Source organism: Protopterus annectens, chromosome 4.part0 (genome assembly GCF_019279795.1).
Source record: "Protopterus annectens isolate FY-2018-M chromosome 4.part0, PAN1.0, whole genome shotgun sequence".
Lineage (NCBI taxonomy): Eukaryota > Metazoa > Chordata > Ceratodontiformes > Protopteridae > Protopterus > Protopterus annectens.
The window spans coordinates 1,020,930,020-1,020,945,241 of NC_056733.1; the positions used below are offsets into that span (position 1 = coordinate 1,020,930,020).

The following is a 15,222-nucleotide window of genomic DNA, read 5'->3' on the forward strand; positions in this document are numbered from 1 at the left end:
TGCCAATGCTTTTAGTGGCTAAAGCAACCATCTGATCACAAATCACTGCCACTAGCTAGCTACAGTCTCCAGTACTAGGCTAACAGCTGCATTTTGTAACCACTTTCACTCTCTTCTAAAATACTACCCAGAAAGACAGTTCACCTTTGATCTCACAAACAGCATTTCTCATAAGAGCTCACCACAAAAGCAGCTTTTACTGGTGTGTTAGTGATTCAAATTGTTACATTTTTTCTTCTCTGCAGTAGGGTGAGGGAGTTGTTATACTCATGCAAGCGAGTATGGGGGGGACACGGGGCTTGTTTCACTCCAACACACATTTTTTGGTTTCACCTATTTGAAGCATTAACTAGTTTCTGTTGTCCACCCGATGGTTAAATTAATGTCTTGTTGATGAAAAGCAAAAAAAGCATCATATTCAACCCATCATTCTTTACTTGTGAATTGACTGGTCTGTGAAAAGCAGCCATTATAGAATGAAAGTTACATACTTACCATAATGACAGATCCGTGTTGTCCATCTCCATCTGGTTCAACCTGTGGGTCTTCGGCTCCAACGCTGGTCAATTCCAAAGTCTTTAGCCCTCTTGGCTCTGCTTCCTTTACCCACAACTCCCCCCTCTAAATCTCAGATTGAGTTTGCTTTACGATGATCACTTCCAATATACATGTATAGCTCTAAAGACATACTAAAAATATGATTCTTAAAGCAAGGAGAATGCAGGACTCAAGAGATAAAGTACACATGATCTCCAATGTCCGGTCATCTCAGAAGGGAAAAACTTGCTATGCCAACAAAAAGGTGATGGTGGGGGGGAGTTGCTGAACCAGACGGAGACAGACAACACAGATTTACGGTCATGCTAAGTACACAACTTTCGTATCTGATGATGTCTGCCTCGTCTGGCTTCACCCTGTGGGAGAGAGTCCCCAGCCACGAAAAATTCCTTGGGAGGATATTCCGCAGCACAGTTGAGCCAAAAGGAATCCCTAGATCTACACTGAATACCCAGCTTATAATGGGACACAAAAGTATGTTGACCCAGCCAAGTAGCAGCTGCACAAACGTCATCCATTGATACACTGGAAAACAAAGCTGTGGAAGTAGCCACAGCTCTTGTCGAATGACCTCTAGCCTTGTGTGGAAGGGCCTTGCCTTTCAAAGAATAAGCAAACAAAATATAATCTAAAAGCCACTATGGTAAAGTCACTTTAGACAAAGGTTTAGACCAGCCTGGATTTTGAAAAGGAGACAAATAATTAACTGGACTTTGAAAGCTTTGGTATGGGTCAAATAAAACCTCACTTGCCTATGTACATCCAAATAATGCAAAAGGTATTTACCTTTACTGGAGAAAATGGTAAAAAAAACACAGGAACTTCAATAGAACTGTTCAGGTTACAATTGGAAGCTACCTTTGTTAGAAAAAAAGAAGTTATGTGCCTACCATAACGTTCCATGTTAGTTGTCTTCATCTCGCTACTTTCTTGCTGGTTGGGATCGGAGCCGACTCGGCCATCTTCTATAGCTCAAGAGCTGTTTACTGGCTCGAGGCTAACCCTTATCCCATGATGCCTAACGATAGCTACCCAGATCTCATTTGAAATAGCTAACACCAGACATAGCCAGAGAATCAACCTGTCCAAACAAACAGGTTGAGCATACCTGTCATACTCTCTAAGTCAGTAGAGGAAACAACCCAGAGAACACTCAGCCAGTGAAACCAGAACTCCTCTCGATCCAATAGGACAGGGGGACAGAGGGTGGAAAGCAAGAAAGAAGGCGAGATGAAGACAACTAACATGGAACATTATGGTAGGTACACAACTTCTTTATGTTAAGTTGTCTATCTCGCCTTCATTCTTGCTGGTTGGGACATCGTCCCTAGCACCTACAATCCTGGGCGGCTCATTGGAACAGACTCTTCAGAACAGTGGAAAAGTCAGCTCTAATCCTGGAGACCATATCTCGCTTGTAATGAGAAATAAAGGTATGAGGATTTGCCCACATAGCAGCTGCACAGATAGAATCCATGGGCAACCTAGATTGGAAGGCTACAGAGGTGGCCAAAGCCCTAGAAGAATGACCTTTCGGTTTGATACGCAACTCTTTGTTTCTCAACTGATAAATGAAAGTAATAATGTGAGACAACCACCTGGATAAGGTCACTTTGGAAACTGGGAGACCTTGTTTGCCTAGAGCGTAGGAAAGGAATAGTTGGTCCGACTTCTTATTTCCTTAGTCCTGTGCAAGTAAAAATGCAATTGTCTATGAATGTCCAATTGGTGTAATTTGTATTCTGCCTTGTTGGTGTGGTTAGGGAAAAACACAGGAAGGTCTATAGATTGGTTTAAACTATTTTCTGAGCAGACTTTCGGAAGGAACGAAGAATTAGTCCTCAGAGCAACCCTGTCCTTATGAAAAACCAAGTATGGAGGACGAACACATAGCACCTGAAGTTCAGAGACGCGTCTGGCTGAAGTAATAGCTACCAGAGAGTGTTTTCCAAGATAGAAACTTAATGGAGCAGGACACTGCAGGCACAAAGGGGGGCATAATTAAGGAGGTTAGTACCAAATTAAGGTCCAAGGAGGAGGGGGATCTCTCACTGGGGGTCTAAGGAGAGTAGTCACTCTTAAAAATGCTTTACAGAGCTTATGAGACAATGTTTGAATTAGACAACCCAACATGAAAGTTAGAAATGGCCGCCAATTGAACCCTGACTGTAGCAGAAGTGGACCCAGAAAGAAAAAGTTGTGCTAGGAATTCCAAAATTTCGTGGACTGAGGCTGAAAAGGGATCTACATTCCTAGCCTCTGCCCAACAAGAAAAACGTTTCCATTTGCTAGCTTAAGTTTTTCTAGTTGTGGACTTGTGAGAGGAGGCAATAATCTCACGTACAGCCGGGGAAATTTTGGGAAGCCTGGCTAAGGTTGAAAGTGGAGCAACCAAGCTGTGAGCTGAAGTGTTTTGAGGGACTGATGCAGCCCGCCTGATTGATGAATCAGTAGGTCTGGAATTGGATCCAGAGTCCAGGGCTGATCGAGAAGGTAATGATGCAGGAAGGGAAACCATATCTGTCAAGGCCAGTAGGGGGGCAATGAGGATCATTTTGCAGCCCAACGATATTGCTTTCTGTATGAGTTTTGGAATCAGGGGAAACGGGGGGAAAAGGCATAAAGTCGTCCCTGAGGCCAATCGTGGACTAGTGCGTCTCTGGGTGAGTGACCTGGAAGCGGAAGAAGGGAGAAGTAGTTGCTGCATTTGCTGTTGAAGGGGGTGGCAAAATGATTGCAGCAAGACTGTCCCCATTTGCGGAAGATCAGATCCGCAACTACCTGATTCCGAGACCACTCGTGAGGCATGAGAATAGCTCTGCTGAGCCTGTCCGCTATGACGTTGGACCTCCCAGGGATGTGCGTCGCAATCAGAAATAGTTGGGAGGAAAATCGCCCACTGTCAGAGTCTGAGTGCTTCTCGACATAGGGGGTAGGACCTGGTTCCGCCCTGCTTGTTGATGTACCACACCACTGACATGTTGTCCGTTTGAATTGCAATGGTCCCAGAAGGGAGAGAGTCCTGTAGAGCTTGCAACGCTAGGAGCACGGCTCTCATTTCTAGGACGTTTATATGCAGATGGTACTCATGAGGCTGCCAAGTGCCTTGGACTGTCCTGCCCTGATAATGCCCCCCCCACCCTATCAGGGAGGAGTCTGTGGTCACTGTGGCAACCGGAGGGGGCTGAATGGTCTGCCCCGAGTCACTAGTGGGGAGACCATCCACCAGGAAAGGTGCCTTTTGCATACTTCTGTAATCATGATCATGTGAGACATGGGCAGCTGTTGGAAAGACCACTGTGTGAACAGAAGCCACTGAAGGAAACTCATGTGAAAGCGGGCTAGTGGGATTAGAAGAATTGCCGCTGCCATGGAACCCAGAGTTTGAAGGACGAACCCGACTTGGATTCTTTTGCTCTGCATTAGAATGTGTACTTGCTGGAGAATTGTAGACACCCTTTCTGGCAGTAGCCTTGCGGACATGTTCCTTGTGTCTAAGTCTGCTCCTATATAGGTGATAGATTGACAGGGCAACAAGGCAGATTTTTTTGAAGTTTATTGTAATGCCTAGCTGGGAGCAGAGTGTGACTGTGTAGTCCCTGGCTTGCAGAAGTTGATGCCTGGTAGTAGCAGTGAGGAGCCGGTTGTCTAGATATGGAAACACCTGGAATCCTCGACGTCTCAGGTGAGCCGTGACCACTGCCATACATTTGGTGAACACCCTGGAGCTGTGGTGAGACCAAAGGGCAGAGCTCTGAACTGGTAATGACTGGCTCCCAGCCGGAAGTGAAGAAATCTCCTGTAGCGCCTGTCCATTTTGATATGGTAGTACGCATCCTGAAGATCTATGGAGCACATCCAATTGTCCTGACCCAGAAAGGGTAGAATGGACTGCAGCGTGACCATCCGAAACTTTGTTCGTTGAACAGACCTGTGTAGTCTGCTGAGATCCAGAATCAGTCTCCAGTCCCCTGTCTTTTTTGGTACCAAAAAGAACCTTGAGTAAAGTTCCGGATCTGTGTTGGTCTGCCGGGACTTCCTGGATGACTTTTTTTCTAGCAGTTTTGAAACTTCTATGACTGCTTGGTCCCTCAGATTGGGTGGAACATCTGGAAGGGATTTGCTTGGCGGTAAGGGGGGTTGAGAGAAGGGAATTTTGTAACCTCCGGATATAATGGACCGTACCCATTTGTCTTGCGTTAAATTTTACCAGGCTTTTGGGTACAGTGAAATTCTTCCCCCAACTGCCTCCAGAGGTGGGCAACCCTTCAGGGATGCTGAAAGGGCTTCTTAGAGAAAGATTCTCTGTTGCCCTGGTTCTGCGGACCCCCTCTGCCACGAGGGCGGCGTCTGTTGTTGTTTCCCCCTCTGCCCCTGGAGAAAAAAATCGCTACGTGTGTCAGGCGAGGCTCCCTGGGATTTTTGGAACCACATTTTACCACTCTTCTGTCCCTTAGGGTATTGGTCTGGAAGGAGTGGAAAAACGGACTCCCATGGCAGAGAGAGTCTTGCCTTCTTGCTCACACCTAGTCAAAGTGTCTTTCACCTGTGGTCCAAAAAGAAAGGAACCGTCAAAGGGGGTGTTGGTGAATAACGCTCTAAAGGGTTCCGCAAAATTACACAGCCGCATCCATGCATGTCTCCTAAGGGCCACGCCCATACCTGCGGTTCTACTCTCACCATTGGCTGCATAAGAAAAAGCCTCAGGGAGGAGTTGACTACCGAATTAAGCTTTGCCAGCTGGGAAGCCACTTTAGCTTGAGCCCCCTCAGTTGATGGATCCTGAAGGGCATCTCCGAGCTCTTTAAGGAGATACCTCTGAAGCCGGGTAAAATGGCATAAGTAGTTCAGTGACCTCATAGAAAAGGTCGCTGAAGCAAACATTCGCTTCTCGTATCTGTCCATGGTCCTAGACTCCTTGTTAGGAGGATGGACAGACGAAGAGGTTTCCACTAACTCTTTTGGTGGCTGCTGCTACCACCATGGCATCAACAGGAACACCTTTGGTAAGGAACTGCTTATCATAGGGTGCTGTGATGAACTTTCCAGGTCTCCACGGAGTTGGTTCCACTGTATCTGGGGCTGACCAAGCCTTTCGAGCCACCACTGACATAAGTGGATCGAAAGGTGGAGAAACCCAGGAGGTGGAAGGTCGGGAACCGAACGCATCCAGGAATACAGACTCATCCTCGGTAGGGGCTAGGGGATTCCAGTTCCCTCTCTGCTTAAGCATTTCTAGGATGTCTGAAAAGGAAACATCTTCAGAGGGGGATCTAGGGGACCCTTCCGAATCATCTAAGTCTGTATCAGAAGTGACAGACTCAGGGGAGTCAATGTACTTCCTCTTGCACTTCTTCTTACAAGGGGACTCCTCTGAATGATAAGGGGAGGCCTCAGAAGAAGAGGAAACACCCAATGGGGTGCCCTGGAGCGCCGGTTCCCCACGCTTGGGGTCTGGAGGAGGAGCAGAGGTTGGCACAGGCACTACAGGGGACGGAGCAGATGGGGCCAATAGTGGAGCTGACTCAGTTGCCAGCACACTCCTCATGACATCAAAGGCATCCCTGCCACGATGCAGAGAAGGCTCCGATTCAGAGGAAATCTGAATCCTTCTCCGCACCGAGGGAGACTGTTCCAAGGCCGATGTAGGAGCCGAGCTCACCTGCGCCGAAGCTCTGAGAAGGAGAACGGGGTCAGCAAGGGTCCGATGCCACTCGCCCCCTTGGAGCAGATGAGGGAGCCCCGGCGCCCAGATCGAAATCAGAGCAGACGACGGAACCGAAGGAGATAGTTATCGGAGCCAACAGTTCCACTACTCGAACCCCAACGAACTCCGGCTCCAAGCTCAATGGAGTCGGAGGAGGAACATCAATAGAAGTAGACAGAGCCGACACCTGTTGAGGAGGGCTGGACATCTTGGCAAGTGCCTGCGACTTTAGCAACCTACTGACCACTCTCTCCACGTCGTGATCCGACAGCCTAGAGGACCGAGAGGAATGAAAAGATCTGTGACTGCGCTCGCTCTGAAGCAGGGGAGACTGAGGAGCTGAATGTATCAATTCCAATGAAGGGGATCTCAGCCTCTTGTGGCTCCGCAAAGGCTCCGAAGTTTCTGATGGAGCCGACGGGGAGATAATCTTATCGGTTCCAGCCAGAACCAAAGCTGCAGGTAGGGTCTGAACCAAAGACGGCTCCGAACTTGGAGCCGAAGATTTGGTAGATTTAGGGGATTTCACAGGCCGAGTCTTGGCCGGTGAATCCTGCGGCTTTAAAAGACCCTAAGAATAAGCTTATTCTTACGCTCCTGCAGAACTCTTGGACTAAATGCATGGCAGATAGAACAAGAGTCCTGCAGGTGCACAGCGCCTAAACAATTGACGCAAGAAGTGTGCCCATCTGTCAGAGACATTTTCTGACAGCAGGAGTCACACTTCTTGAATCCAGACACTTTGGATTCTTTTGACATCCTGTAACAAGAAATACAACAATATCTAACAAATCAAAAGACAGTCTACAGAAACACAGCATACTAACAGACTAAAGCTAAAGTATTCTTTTTTTTTTTTTTTTTTTTTTTAAATAGGAAAGCCTCTAACTCAAACGGCTAGCCTATAAAGAAAATAGAAGGAAAGCCTCTAACCTAAACGGCTACCCTGACAAGGAAGAGGGGGGGGGGAACTCTCTAAGTTAAACGAGTTCGATAAGGAAGGGAGGAAGTTACAAATACACACTAACACAACCAAAAATAAGACTAAAAGCTGGAAAGAGACTAATTTTTAGCAAAAAGTTCTATAAAGAAGCTTTATATGAGCCTGAGCCAGAAAAACGACACCTCACAGCTGAAGCGGAAAACGAGATCTGGGTAGCTATTGCTAGGCATCATGGGATAAGGGGTAGCCTTGAGCCAGTAAACAGCTATAGAAGATGGCAGAGTCGGAGCAGAGGATCGGCTCCGAACACAACCAGCAAGAATGAAGGCGAGATAGACAACTTAACATCAAGGGTTCACACAAAAGACACCCTGTCTTTATGTCATAACAAATAAGGTGGTGAAGAATCAAGAGCTTGCAACTCTGAAATCCTCCTTGTGGAAGTAACTGCCACTAAAAAAAGGAAGTTGTGTCTTACCATAATGTTCCATCTGTGTTGTTGATCTTCTTTCATTGTCAGTTCCGTCCTCGGAACCAAGTCGGCCTAATACCAAGCTAGCTCCAGCCAAAAAAATCTCGAGCTAAGCTTTTACCCATAGTGCCCTTCTCCCCGTTACCTCATATCAAGTTTGCACAGTATTAGTAAAGCAGAGGCCATTTCTGCACAAATGCCCTAACTCACCATATGGACCCAAAGTATCCCCCAGAAGCCTTCGGAGGGGGAAGGAGGGTGGGAAGTGATGAATGAAAGAAGATCAACAACCAGATGGAATGTTATGGTAAGACATAACTTCTTTACTTGATGCTGTTAATCTTCTTTCCATTTATCACAGATGGGACAGAATCCCCAGCTACCTTGTATTCCTAGGGCAGCCCTTATGGAAGAACGTTCCTGAGCACCATTGAGCCAAAGGCAGCTCTCCCTCTGGAGACCACATCCAATTTGTTATGATTAATAAAAGTGCCATGTGGCTGCTGCACAAATATCATCCATAGAGGGTCTCGAATAGAAGGCTACAGAAGTTGCCATAGATCTGGTAGAGTGAGCTTTAACTTTCTGTGGTATAGGCTTTTTCGCAAGTGAATAGATGTAGTGCATGCAGTCTCTAAGCCCTTGGAGATGGCATTTCCCATTCTAGGTCCAAAGAAGGAAATGAAAAGTTGGTCAGTTTTACGTACTGCTTTAGTTCTGTCTAGATAAAACCTCAATTGTCTATGCACATCCAAAGAGTGTAGACAGTATTCCCCTTTATTAGCAAAATTTGGGGAAAATACTGGAAAAGTCAATGGTTTGATTAATGGAAAAATCAAAAATAACTTTGGGGAGAAAGGAGGGGTTCGTCCGGAGTGATACTCCATCCTTGTGGAATATTAAATAGGGCCTTTTAATGCATAATGCATGAAGCTCTGAAATTCGTCTGGCCGATGTGATGGCTACCCGGAAAAGGGACTTCCAAGACAAAAATTTGAGGTCACACTTTGCTGCAGGCTCTAAAGGAGGCCGAGTTAAAGACTGAAGAACTAATATGAGGTTCCATGGCTCTATAGGTTGTCTGACTGGAGGCCTAATATGTGACATCCCTTTTAGAAAGGTTTTGCATAACCAAAGAGAAATGAGGGGAGAATTATCAAATCTATCATGAAAGTTAGAAATGGCTGCTAGATGTACTTTTACGGTAGAAGCTGCAGCTCCATCCTCAAAAATTCTGACAGATATTGTAAGACTGCTGTAACTGGAGCAGTGTACGGAGTCTAGCCTTCATTTTTTAGATCAAATAGAGAATCTTTTCCATTCATCTAGATATAGTCTTCTGGTGGATGGTTTGTGTGAGGCCAGGATAATGTTATGTACAGGTGAGGGAAGGTTATCCTGCCTGGCGATTCACGGAAGTGGAGATAAGTACAGTTGTGTACATTCACCATAAATGTAGATGTTCGGGTGTATTCACTGTTGCAGTCCTAACCAATGGGTTTATCCGGCTCCCGGTAGCCCTCGATCGGCCAGAATACCAAAGGTAAGTAAAAATGACGTCGGTTGTAAAAGACGTCAGGGCGTCCGATACAAAAGGAGGCAGCAGACATTACTTCCTCAGTCTTTCTTGCCATAACTGTCAGAAGCCCCCAGAAAACAAGGCTTAAACCAAAATCAGCCTGTACTTTAGGAAAAGAGAAAAGGGGGAAGGAGGGAGGGAAAGCAGGACTGCAACAGTGAATACACTCGAACATCTACATTTATGGTAAGTGTACACAACTGTACTATGTTCTTCGTGTTTCAATGTTGCAGTCCTAACCAAATTACCAAAGTCCAGAGAAAAGGGAGGAGGAACCAACAGAATCAAGGACTGGAGATGATGCCTTGCAGAACAGCAGTGGCAAACCCTGCCCTGGCTCTAGAAAACAAAAGCAAATTATAAAGCTTTGTGAAAGTGTGAACAGAAGACCATGTGGCAAGCCTCCAAATGTCTTTAGTAGGGACAACCCTTAAAAAGGCTGCAGAAGTGGAAGCTAGTTGAGTGGGTCCTAACCCCTTGAGGAGGAACCTTGCCATGAAAGAAATAAAAAAAAGTAATACAATGAGCAATCCATTTAGAAACAGCCTTGCCCTGGGCTCTAGTGGCAAAGCTGACCAATAGCTGTGCTGATTTCCGAAGGTCTTTAGTCCTGTCCAGGTAAAACCTGAGTTGTCTATGCACATTAAGAGAATGTAGGATCCTCTTACCTCTATTTGAGGATTAGGAAATAAGGTAGGAAGGTGTATGGACTGATTAAGAGTCAGGCTAAAAACCACCTTAGGCATAAAGGAGGGGTTGGTTCTCGGAGACCCTATCTGCATGGAAAATAAGAAAAGGCTCCACAGCCATCAAAGCATGCAGCTCCAAAATCCTCCTTGCTGAAGTTATAGCCAAGAGGATGGCAGTCTTCCACGAGAGAAACTTTAAATCTGCAGTGGCAGCTGGTTCAAAAGGAGGAAGAATGAGTTTCTCTAGAACAAAATTAAGATCCCAGGCTGGAATAGGCGTCCTTCAGGGAGGTTGTAAGTTGCAAGCACCTCTGAGAAACATTTTTCATCAGAGGATGAGAGAAAATAGGTTGTTCAAAAGAACAATGAGCAGAAATGGCTGAAGCATGGATCTTGATAGAGGAAAAAGGAAGACCACCCTGAAGCAAATCAGCCAGGTATTCCAGGATCAGAGGAAGGGTAGGCTGAGAAGAAGGTTCCCCTCTAGCCTGCATCCAAAAAGAGAATCTTTCCCATTTGCCAGCATAAGATCTCCTAGTGCTAGGCCTCTTGGCCTCCCTCAGCACGTAAACCACTTGCTGGGAAAGGGAAGAAGAAAAGGATGGAGTCATACAATGAGCCAAGATGCCAAATGGAGAGACTGAAAATGAGGATGTAGAATGCTTCCCCCTTCCTGAACCAAAAGATCTGGCATCAGAGGAAGATGCCAAGGAGGAAATTGGGAGAGACTGCGAAGCAGTGGATACCAATGCTGCCTGGGCCAGTCCGGAGCTATGAGAATAGTCCCGGATCGTTCGTCCCTGATCTTCAATAATACTCTGGGAAGAGGAGGGAAGGCATAAACTGACAGCAGTGTCCAAGGGAAGAAGAGAGCATCCACTTTCCAGGCTCTGCTGTAATGCTGTCTGGTGCAAAAAAGAGGTAGAAGATGGTTGTCTGGAGAGAAGAGATCCGCTTGAGGAGTGCCCCAACGCTGAATGATGCTGTAAAAAACTGCTCTGTTCAGCTGCCACTCGTGAGGATCCAGGGTCTGTCTGCTCAACTGGTCTGCCAAAACATTGAGCCTTCCTGGAAGAAACTGAGCCAGGAGATGCAGGCCCAGGGATGCTGCTATGGACTAAAGACTCATGCGGTGTCTGCACAGGAGGTAAGAATGAGTCCCTCCCTACTTGTTGATGTACCACATAACTGGGGTGTTGTCAGTCCTTACAAGAAGGATCCCTGGAGAAAGAAGATGCTTGAAAGCTAGTAAGGCCTGCTGGACTGCCATCAACTCCTTTAAATTTATGTGCAGGTGCATCTGCTGGGCATTCCAACTTCCCTGTATGCATCTGCCATCCAGGTGAGCTCCCTAGGCGTAGTCCGATGCGTCTGTGGTAAGAACTTGAGTGGCCAGGGGCGGGCAAACAGCTACGTCTTTGTTCTGTAGACAGGCTGTTGCCCACCATAGAAACTCTGTCTGCAGACATGGAAGCAGAGGAATTATTACATCCAGGTCCTGTGTGTGTTGACACCAAGTGTTCTTGAGGTACCATTGCAATTTCCTCATATGCAGCTTTGCATATGGAATCATGAGAATGCAAGAGGCCATGAATCCCAGATCTTGCAGGTATTTCCTTGCAGGGAGCTGGGACAGGCTTGCCAAGTCCTTGAAGTAAACAGAGTGGTCTGTTTCTCCTGGGTGAGACATATCATCTGGGCGGCTGTATTCAGACTCGCTCCCAGGAATGTTATCTCCTTGGATGGCACCAATTTTGATTTTTCCACGTTGAGAGTGTAACCCAGGGAAGAGAGAAGAGTCTTTACAAATTCTAGATCCGAACAGCTGTTTCTGAGAATCTGCTTGAATTAGACAGTCGTCCAAGTATGGATAAATCTGAATTTTCTTTTGCCTGCAAAATTGTGAAAACTCTGGGAGCAGTAGATAAGCCAAAGTGCAGAGCAGAGAATTGATAATACTGCTTTGCCCACCCTGAAAAGAAGGTATTGCCTGCAACTTTCCCCTGATAGGGATGTGCAGATACGCTTCTTTGATATCTAATCTTACTAGCCAGGAATCCTTTTCTAACTGTTAGCAACTGATGCAGAGTGAGCATTTTGAACTTTGGAATCATCAAGAAAGAGTTCAGGATGGAAAGATCTAGGATAGGATGTCAGGTGCCTTCTTTTTTTGGAACTAGGAAAAGTCTGGAATAGAAACCCTGGCCTACCTGCTGAGCAGGAACCGATTCTATTGCTCCCAGATGTAACAGAGACAAAATTTGCTTTTCTACTTCTGCCCTTTGGGTTGGTGGAGCATCCTGGAATCCTTTGGGCACTGGAAAGGTGTGGAAAGAAAACTTGTGCTCTAGGGATACAGTTCTGAGAACCCATTTGTCGTCCGTGATGGTGGCCCAAACATTTGTAAAAAGGGCCAACCTTACCCCTAAAGGATTCTCCGGGCAGGCAAGAACAGGCAGAAGTTGGATAGAATCATTGAGAATGTTTAGACTGAGATGCAGGCTTAGAACTTCCCACCTTGGAAGAGGAAGTCTGCCAATGCTTAGACCTCTGAGGGGTAAGCCACCTGTCCCCCTAGAAGATTTGTAACCTCTAGCCTAGAATGGCTCTGTCTGCTGGTATAAGGGAACGTCCAACTCTTAGAAGGATAATTCCTGCTAAAGCGAGGAGGCTGAACTTGCAGAAAGTGTTCAATTGTCTGCATAGACTTGGGCCTTGTCTTCCATCTTCTTGAGCACTTCCTCTGCTTTGCTACCAAAAAGGCTGTCCTTATGCAAAGGTACATCTAAAAGCTTAGCCTTAACAGGCTCTGGTAGGGGGCTGCTCCCTGAGCCAAGCGTGCCTTCTAATAACAGAGCCAGTAGCTGTAGCCCCACAGGGGGCTTCTAGAATGTCAAAACCACAATGTAATGAATGTTTATTAACTAGACTGGCAGAATTCAGCAAATCCTGCATATCCTTACTCTCCACCAACTGAGGCACACCTGCTATTCTAGATTTAACAGCTTCCAAGGCATGCTGCTGATACTTCAGCATATGAAAAAGACAATTAGTAGACATAATAGCAAAAGTGGCAGAGGTATAAACCTTTTTACCCGACCTACCTAGGTTCCTGGATTCCCTGTCAGAAGGAACAGGATTTTCAGTAACAGTGGCCTTAACTCCTTTAGGGCCTTGAGAAATAACCTCTGGATCAGCCAACGGGTTCCTGCAAAGAAACAAATGAGAATCAGGAATTCTATAGGACCTGTCAGGTTTCCTGGGAGCAGGAGGAACCGAATTTGGAGTCGAGGAATTTTCCAGAAAATTATCATCAACCACTTCCAACACAGGTGGAATAGCCAAAGAGGCTTATGCTGAGGCAAATCCAAAAACTCCCTGATCCTTTTCTTAGAAAGGGGGTAATCCTGACTTTCCCATTTAAAATGCTCCCTGAGAGTATTTAAAGCATCACCAAAAGAGAAATCTTCTGGAGGAGAAGCAGAAGGGATGGACTCCTCTGCATATGAATCTTCAAAAGGAGAGAAAGCCTGAGAAACAACTTCTTCACCCACAGAAATACCAGAAGCATCCGAACCTGAAAAGGACAAAGCCTCAGGAGAGGCATCCCTACCCCTTTTTGAAGGAAGAGGCTGTGAACCCCTAATAAGAGTCAAAAGGTCATCAGCATTTGAGAATGAGAGAAATGAGAGGAAACTGGAGTCTGCTTCTTCACAGGCTTATGAATGGAAGACTTCCCTGCAAGTCTAAAGGACTTGGGAGGCCTGGCAACCGCCGAAGTTGCAGCCAAAGTCGTCGGTATGAGCTTGCTGTCTGAGTGAAATAAATGTAGATGTTCGGAGTGCTGATACAGCTGCAGTAATGACAGATTTTTTTCGTCAGAAGTCAGGTCCTCGGTCGGGTCGGCCAAAAAGTCTCCAAAGTCTGCCGTCGGTTGTGTTGCTTACTCTTTCTGACGCCAGGAAGGCCAGAGTATATAAGACACAGCCGACGCCATGTTCTTCAGTCTTTCTTGCCCCAGATGTCAGGTGCCCCCAAAAGGAAGGCAATACATAAATAAAGGTAATCCATAAGAACAAGCAAATAAAACATAGCAGGATAACCCAGTCAGGAGGTATGAAGAGGTTTTTAGGCCTCACCAAGAGGGGAAGGAGGGAAACCTGTATTGCAGCTGTATCAGCACTCGAACATCTACATTTATGGTAGATACAAAACTGTACTATGTTCATCGTGCATACAGCTGCAGTAATGACAGATGGGTAGAGTCCCAAAGCTATGCATAGGGTGGTTGGTATTATGAGGAACTGGGTTGAGCCAGAATGCCCTGCAAAACAGCAGTGGCAAAGCCTGCTCTTGTTCAAAATAATGTTGGGCGAACTCACCCGACGCTGATAGTTTGCGTTTTGAAGTGAAGCGCAAAAGACGACCGCCCGAGACGCCGCGGTCTGGGCCCAAACAGAAATACAATTAACTTTTTCTGAGGCAAGAAAAGTTTCAACGGGTACTTAGCTTAAAGAAAGACTCGGTTCCAATTTTTAGCTGGCCGACCCGGCACTGCTGCTTCTCTGCTTCGGGCACACCGCGGCAAAAGACTGAAGAAGATGGCGTCTTGTGTGTCTTTACTCTCTAGCCTACCTGACGCCAGAAGGTACGCGAACAACAACCGACGCCGACCAAGACTTTGTTGAGCCAGAATGCCCTGCAAAACAGCAGTGGCAAAGCCTGCTCTTGTTCTGGAGTATAAAGGATGGTAGTGTTTTGTGAAGGTATGTACAGAACTCCAAGTGGCTGCCTCCAAGATATCCTTAGTAGGCACACCTCTGAGGAAGGCAGTAGAGGTGGCTGTTGCCGAGATCTGATACCAGTGGGGACAGGTTTCCCATGGTAGGAATAACAAAATGCAGTGGCCAATCCACTTGGAAATGGTCTGTTTGGTAACTGATAGAAGGTAGGTAGGTGTATGGCTTGCCCTATCCTGATGGAAGATGAGGAAGGAGCTGAAGTGATGGCCAGAAGAAAAGCTGTTTTCCAGGACAAATATTGCAGATCTGTTGAGGCAGCAGGTTCAAAGGGAGGTAATGTTAATTTCTCCAGAATGTAGTTAAGGTCCCAGGCTGGTACTGGTTGCTTCCTTGGTGGTCTAATATTCTTAGCCCCTCTGAGGAACTGCTTGAGAGAACAAAGGGGGGTCTGTGTTGTATTCTGCCGAGATGGCTGAGGCATGTATGTTAATGGAAGAAAATGAAAGTCCACTGTTCAGTAGCTCAGCTAGGT

The 15,222-nt window shown here is 46.3% G+C and overlaps 1 protein-coding gene across 2 annotated transcripts in view; it reads right to left on the reverse strand.

Moving 5' to 3' along the window:
* THOC3 (THO complex 3) overlaps positions 1-15,222 on the reverse strand; it is a 598,928-nt gene that overhangs the window by 176,566 nt on the left and 407,140 nt on the right. The window lies entirely within an intron of this gene.